Raw genomic sequence first — 7801 nt, 5'->3', positions numbered from 1 at the left:
CCACCCCCATGTGGTCAAAGATGGCCACCCCATATGGACACAAGATGGCCGCCACAAGATGGCTGGCAGCGGAGGGCAGTTGGGGGCGATCAGGCCTGCAGGGGAGGACAGTGGAGGGACCAGGCCGGCAAGGGAGGGCGGTTGGGGGTGACCAGGCTGGCAAGGGAGGGCAGTTAGTGGTGACTGGGCCAACAGGGGAGCGCAGTTAGGGGTGACTGGGCCAGCAGTGGAGGGCAGTTGGGGGGACCAGGCCTGCAGGGAAGAACAGTTAGGGGTGACCAGGCCGGCAGGGGAGGGCAGTTAGGGGCAATCGGGCCGGTAGGGGAGCAGTTAGGCGTCGATCAGGCTGGCAGGGGAGTGGTTAGGGGGTGATCAGGCTGGCAGGCAGAAGCAGTTAGGGGCAATCAGGCAGGCAGGCAGGTGAGCAGTTGGGAGCCAGCAGTCCTGGGTTGTGAGAGGGATGTCCGGTGGGATCAGGCCTAAACAGGCAGTCAGACATCCCTCGAGGGGTCCCAGATTGGAGAGGGTGCAGGCTGGGCTGAGGGACAGCCCCGCCCCGTGCATGAATTTCATGCACCAGGCCTCTAGTTGCAATTATAACATTATATGTGGCACTATTATGAGTGTCAGTTAAGATATTCTTTTTTTCACTTACATTTTTAAAAACAGCAGGCAAACATTATCTCTTCAGTTTTTTTAGTGTTGCCCTGTATAGTTAAGAAATTTAAAAAGTCATAAAATAAAAACTATAAAAAGTAGGTGTATGCCCCCTTAAAGTAATGACCTAGACACCCATCTTCCCATTCCATATGCTGTATTATGTATATCTAGTACTCCAAATGAATTGCATGCTATTCTTTTGCTCTGAGCCCTATATCCTTCATTTAGAGATCTGTTTTTGTTTGTTTGTTTTTTAATATAAATTGGGTTGCATAGGGATAAGGGAAAATTGCAGCCTATGTCTAAGGGCTGAGCTCAAAAAACACAGGAGCTGCTGGATTTACTTTTTTTTTTTTAAAGGACCCAGGGATTTGATCCCATTCTCCACAACTCTAAGGGAGTCTCTCTCTCTCTCTCTCTATCCCTCTCTCTTTTTAAAAATATATTTTTATTGATTTCAGAGAGGACAGGAGAGGGAGAGAGATAGAAACATCAATGATGAGAGAGAATCATTGATTGGCTGCTTCCTGCACGCCCCCTATTGGGGATCAAGCCCACAACCCAGGCATGTGCCCTTGACCGGAATTGAACCTGGGACCCTTCAGTCTGCAGGCAGACACTCTATCCACTGAGCCAAACCAGTTAGGACTAAGGGAGTCTTTAGGAGCTTTGTGGCAGGATCAAATGGTCAGGTCAGTTCAGCACCTCACACAGTTTCTCTCCGTCCATAGACTTCACTGTGTACACCCAGAAAGGATTCTTTCTCAAATTTAAGTTCTCCTTAGGCAATCTGTCAAGGTTTTGCTTCAAATTCAAGTTCTATTCTCTATTTACATATCTGGATTTAAGATAAATTGTTCCCTTCTCCCCAGACTTATGCTTGCCTATGACATCAACATCAGACTCTGTGCTGTGGCACTTTGTGTCTAGACTGGCTCCATCCACAAGGCAACTCTGACACCCTTAAATATGCTCAAATATGAGAACAATCTATTCTTATAAGTAGCAAGTCCCTGAATTCTTTTCTTAGCTCATAGAAATGGGGTGACCCTATGGACTTTAAACCTTTGGAATTTTTGCTGTTACTATTGAAGACTATCAGGTGCTAATATATATCCTTTTTATACTAGATAAAACTCGTTCCTCATAATTAGCATGGTAAGGAGTTACAAACCAAGGTTGGCCCTATCAAGAACTGTCAGATTCTTCTTAGAAGGCAGTAGGGATATCTGTGGAGTGTTAATAGCCAACTCTACACTTGGTAGGAGGCTGCTATCCCCAGAAATTACTGAAAGAAATTCCCCACATTGTTGCTTAAATATATTTTTGATGGATTCAATGATGAGAGCCATTTAGTGAAGAATAATATACTTTGAACAACATTTCATATAATATTATAATTGCTGTCTCTTGCTAAATGAGAAAAAGACATTAAAAATATGACTTACCAACTTCAAGTTTGCTATTCTTGCAGCATTCTAAATGAATTCTCTTCATGAAAATTTATATTCTACATGAGGAAGATCCTAGTTCTTAAAAATAAATTTCAACCAACCTCAATTTTTTAGAAGTCAGTTTTAAAATTAAGATAACCAAAATCTTATAACATAAGCTAAATTATATGATGTTATAAAACAAATATAAATATAAAATTTATGAAGCTTAGAAGAAATGATATTTAAATATGTTAACATATATATTTTTATTAAAACCTTTGAATCATACTTCTGAAACTATATCCTCAGGAATAAAATAGATGTAGTATTTTAAATACAGACAAAATATTAATTTATATTTGTATATCTCTTTGTTGTTTCTTAGAAAGCTTTTCTTTCAGGTTATTGTTTACAGAAATGCTCTTAGGGTAGAAAGGAAGTTGTCATTGTCTTTACAGCACAGATAAGATATTTCTTCAATAAAACATACCTGAGAGGTGACAGAAATGGATCTAGAGCCTTCTGACTCCTTGTATTATTTTGCCTTTGTTGAAATAATAAAATAATATTTTTCTTCTAAAGACAGAGTACATGAACTATTCGTTCAATAGGTAGAATCCATTATGTTCCTCTGAGGACTATTTTGGTAGGCACCAGGAATGCAAAGTAAATCAGACAGCCTTGGCCCTCAAAGGATGGATGTTCTGGTAAATACTTTTTATAGACTATTCTATAACCAATCTGGATATCACAGGCACAAATAAATAGGCTCTTGTTCCTTTAGCAAACATTTTGCAGTCTTATATTTCCTCCTACAATGTTATTAATTGAGCAAGGAGGAGCTCATGAATCCAGACCCACTTGTCTTATTCCGTAGGATTGGCTGGTTGCCCTCTGTAGAAAGGGTATTCTCCAAGGAACTGGGCACCCATATTCTTTATTTGCATCTCATACTAACTTGTACAATTTTAAAAAATACTTAACTTTCCAGTCCTGGTTTTAGTTTGTTTGTTTGTTTGTTTTTCATTTATAAAATAATCATAAAAAAATTGGCCCACCTAATTTACAGGGCTGATGTGAGGAAAAATATAGTCCTTCATATGTAAAATTGAAATTAAAAAATGTAGGAAGACTGAACAAATACAGGGTAATAATGTCTAATTCTGGTTACTATATGAAGTAATTACTAGCAGATAACTGCAGTCATAATAAAAACTACCACACTGACCATACCCAGTTAGTGCTTTAGCCACTGGGAACAGAGGTGAAAACATTTCCTAGCTAATGGAAATGTCAGAGGTGAAAACATGTAATTGTCACTCTGAAGACCCTGACATTCCAAGTAAGCTTTGTCAGTAAAGTCTTACAGGCTGAGGAAGATTGGAATACCATTTTTCCTTTACCTTAAGCTCTTAATTTAAAGGCACACTTATTGTAACGCCAATCCAAGTGGGAATAAGTTATTGTTAGAAACGGATGATAAATCCAACATTTCAAGACAGTAATGGACATCAAAGCACTATATTTGTATTCAGTTATACACTAAAGGAAAGGCAATGTTTTTTGATAAGCAAATTGAGAATGTATTTCCATTCTCTGATTGTTTCCACCATGGCCTGTATTATATCATATTTTACTTATGATTACATCTGTGAAGGAGCGACATGAAGGAAGGATGAGGACACTGGAGACAGAGTCACGTGGAGCACTCATGAAAATTCAATGCCCTTGGCATTCTCCAAAGTAGGCCAGTTTATGCTTTATTAAATTTATATATCATAGTCACTGATTAACCTGTATTTGAGTATTATAATTAGATAAATCTGAATTTTTCATCAAAGCTGTTGTACAGCATCTACCACATGTAACAGACAAATAGTATCAAGTTAAAAGATCTTCCAAGAAGTTTCTTCCTCAGATTTCATTGTCCTTTATCACATATTTCACAGCTCTGTCTTGCATACATCTAGGATTCTCTAACTAAATGACCTATTTTTATCTTTGGTTGCTATATCAGCAAAAGATGAAAAATCTCAGGTCTAAGTAGAATACTCAGGGCATTGCCTTAGGAACTGTATTTGAATCACCTGCTGTTAGAATTTCAAGGGTGGGTATTTGAAGAAATGGCACAGAGAACCTTATGTTTTTCAAAGGAATAGGATGGCTGCATAGACAGACTAAAAAAACAACATTCGCTCTCAAGTGCAAATTACATGAACTATGAGCAGATATTCCCCTCTTAATGTAAAACCTCAGCACAGTAACTCGAGACGTATTTGATTGTTCCTGGAGACAGGATGACTTCTTTGGAGGGCATTTGAAAACATTATTAAAAAAGAACATTGAATGGGTCATATGAAATATTAACTATACATTCAAGTATGATATAAGAACACTCTAAAGAAATAGGAATGCATTTGATTGTGGATTTCAGTAAATGGATGAAAGAAGTAAATTCATATTTTTTTCACCATTATTGAAAAATAATGATTTGTACCATTTTTTATTTCTTGTTGATTGGTTGGAAAGAGTGGATATTTTGGTTAATTTTAATCACAAATTTTAGCTTTTGTGATAATATATTTTTCAATGTTCCAAAATAATATACCACAGTAATTAAGATTACTGTTTTTTTTTTCTTTCCATGTAAACATCAGCACTTTTGACATGGAATGGCTTTTCTGTGCATTTTTATGCAGATATTTTTACTTTGCTCAGGAAGAAAACATGAAACTCAACATCCAATTTCTCTTTAAATTCCACAACTATAATGGCAGAATGGTAATTACCAGATCTGTGGTGTCCCAAATCAGATATTCATATGGTTCCTTGTGGTTTGATAATGGCTTTATAATTTAGATTTAAAAGATTTTTGAAAGGTGTGGGATAATTGTATTACTCTGAAATATCAGAAGTTGAAAATTTGAAACATTACTGTAGTCCTATAAATCAAGCAATTTCCCTTTGTTTTTGTAGTGCAACATATTTTCCGTTGTTGAAAACAAGTGCATCAGCATAAAAGCCTCTTGAGCAAGAAAAATGTATATTGATCACTGTAAGTGCATTTCTGTAATACCCTGAAGTTATTGAAGTTGACCCTAAACCATGCTTTATTTCTGACAATAGATTCTTTTCATGTGTTGCTATTTATTGATTTATAGTTTAATAGAGATGCAAAAATAATTTTTATTGCCAAAAACACATGTAAGACCATGTCTTACTATTTGAATTTGTTTGTAGCATTAGGAAAACATCACAAGCATTATACTCAGAATAAGAGTTCACAGATTACTCACTAAAGCTTTTACAACACTTTTGTCCTCCAACAATGTGCTGAAATAGATATGTGTGCTGAATCATCTGCATTACCACAAAGTACACTTAGCTAGAGAACATGTAGGGAAAATAGATTCTAGAGAGGAAGGCTATTTGTGTTATAACCTGAATTCTAGTTTTTCTCAGACTTACCATATCATTTCTTTGCACTGCACATTTTCCATTTGGAAAAAGGTGATAACATTAGCCTTCATGTAGCTCAATGGATGTTAGAGAAATAGCTGAGGCAGCATATATGAATAGCTCACAGAGCTTTGAAAGAAAGTTGCTATGCAGATTCAGGTAAGGTGTACGTCAAAGCTACTGGCTAAGTCAGGTGCTTCTTCATTGATATTTAGTTTCTTCTATTCTAAGGTAAAAGCAGGCCGTCGGCCAGAAGACATGGAGTGCCATGAAGAACTGACATCGATTGCAGGAATTTAGCTCTGTCTCCCATTTCTGCATTCTCGATGATTAGGATTAAATAATGACTGACTGCCACGATGGATTGATAGAAAGATCATTTGCTGCATGATTCATAGCCCCCTCTTCCCCACTGGCTACTTATAAACTGTCTTTTCTTTTTCTTTCTTTCTCTTTTATCTTTAATATCTTAAACTCTGGGTTTAAAGGCTGATGAAGATGTTCTATTGTCTTATACAGAATTGTGCATAATATAATGCAGGTGTTTGAATATTAGAGAAACATAATTAGCTGGATTAAACTGCCAGTCATTTAAATGCAAATGATTTGTTATACCTCTATGCTGTGACTGCATTTTCACAGTTTATACCAGATCTTTTAGTGAAAGTAATAAAGATGAATTAAGAGATTTATGTAATCAGTATGAGGTGGTCACACTAAATGCAATATTAAAAATACATCTTAACTAATTTATAATTCAGGACAAAAATCTAGTACTTAGGGAAATTATAACTATTATTGACTCCCCAGATGTTTTTTTGGTAAGCTAATTTAGGATTACATGAGTATGGGTTTTGTAATTTCTTCATAAAATAAAGCAAGAGAAAATGATATCTATATGAATTTTTAAAAATTCTTAATTTTGTTGTATTTTTCAGTAAATTAAGTTGACCAAACAGAAAGTAAACAATTGAAGCCAATGGACTATTTAATACATATTAGTGCAATTAAAGATAGATAGATACAATATCTTGTGGGAATATTGAAATAGAAAAATATTTTAGAATTTAATTTCTGTCAGGGATATTTTTGAAACTAAAATACCTCCCCCAACCCATTTAACTGCTCCACCTCAAACTATCTATGTATGTTAGTTTCCAAATATTCTAGTGTATTTGAAAGTTGACTTCTTTGCATCATTGGGTTGATTCAAAGTCCTGGTTCTATCTTCAGTAGCTCCCCACTATATACTAAAAAAAGGTAAATTCAGTAGTTACTTCATATTTTTTTTTTAGACTTCCCTAGGCACAATCTCTGCCTCCCCTTTTGGTCTCTCTCTCTCTCTCTCTCTCTCTCTCTCTCTCTCTCTCACTCACACACACACACACACACACACACACACACACACAGACACACATTTTTCTGGTTAAGCTAATTTATTGTTATTTCCATATGTCCTTTAATCCTCTGATTTACATGCTCTGGTGTTTCATTTTCCATACACAGGAAACCTTATTCCCTCACAGTGCCTGAGCTCAGGTTTTCCCGAGTATGTAACACTCCCCTCCTAGTCTCTGTCAGTCTCAAAGTAAATTCTTCCATGAATACACCAAAACTAACATTTTCCTCCTTGGAACCACTGGAGGAAACCACAGTTTAGCAAATTGCCCTATGTAACATGTGGTGATATAAAAATAAATTACTAATGTAGAAAATTGAAATGAGAGGTAATTAGAATACTCTTCCTATTTGAAGTCACTGTTGAAAGTGATGGTTTTTTTTCTGATACTATTTAGTTGGCTGCTTTATTTTTGCAAACCTCTGAGGGTTTTAGAATCAACAGATACTCTGAGATCCTAAAAGTCCTATAACATGAGTGCAACCATTTTGATATTTCATATACTTCACATGTGCATTTCATATTTATAGCACAATTACAATCATTTGTATTTACAACATACATGCAGACAGATTCCAAGTGTCAAATATCTTAAATAATGAGTTATTACCTTAAAGCAGTGGTCGGCAAACTCATTAGTCAACAGAGCTAAATATCAACAGTACAATGATTGAAATTTATTTTGAGAGCCAAATTTTTTAAACTTAAACTTCTTCTAATGCCACTTCTTCAAAATAGACTCGCCCAGGCCGTGGTATTTTGTGGAAGAGCCACACTCAAAGGGCCAAAGAGCCACATGTGGCTCGTGAGCCGCAGTTTGCTGACCACAGCTTTAGAGCATATAGAA

The sequence above is a fragment of the Cnephaeus nilssonii genome (genome assembly GCF_951640355.1).
Source record: "Cnephaeus nilssonii genome assembly, chromosome: 1".
NCBI classification, from domain to species: Eukaryota; Metazoa; Chordata; class Mammalia; order Chiroptera; family Vespertilionidae; genus Cnephaeus; species Cnephaeus nilssonii.
Note: the sequence above shows the minus strand (reverse complement) of the source record.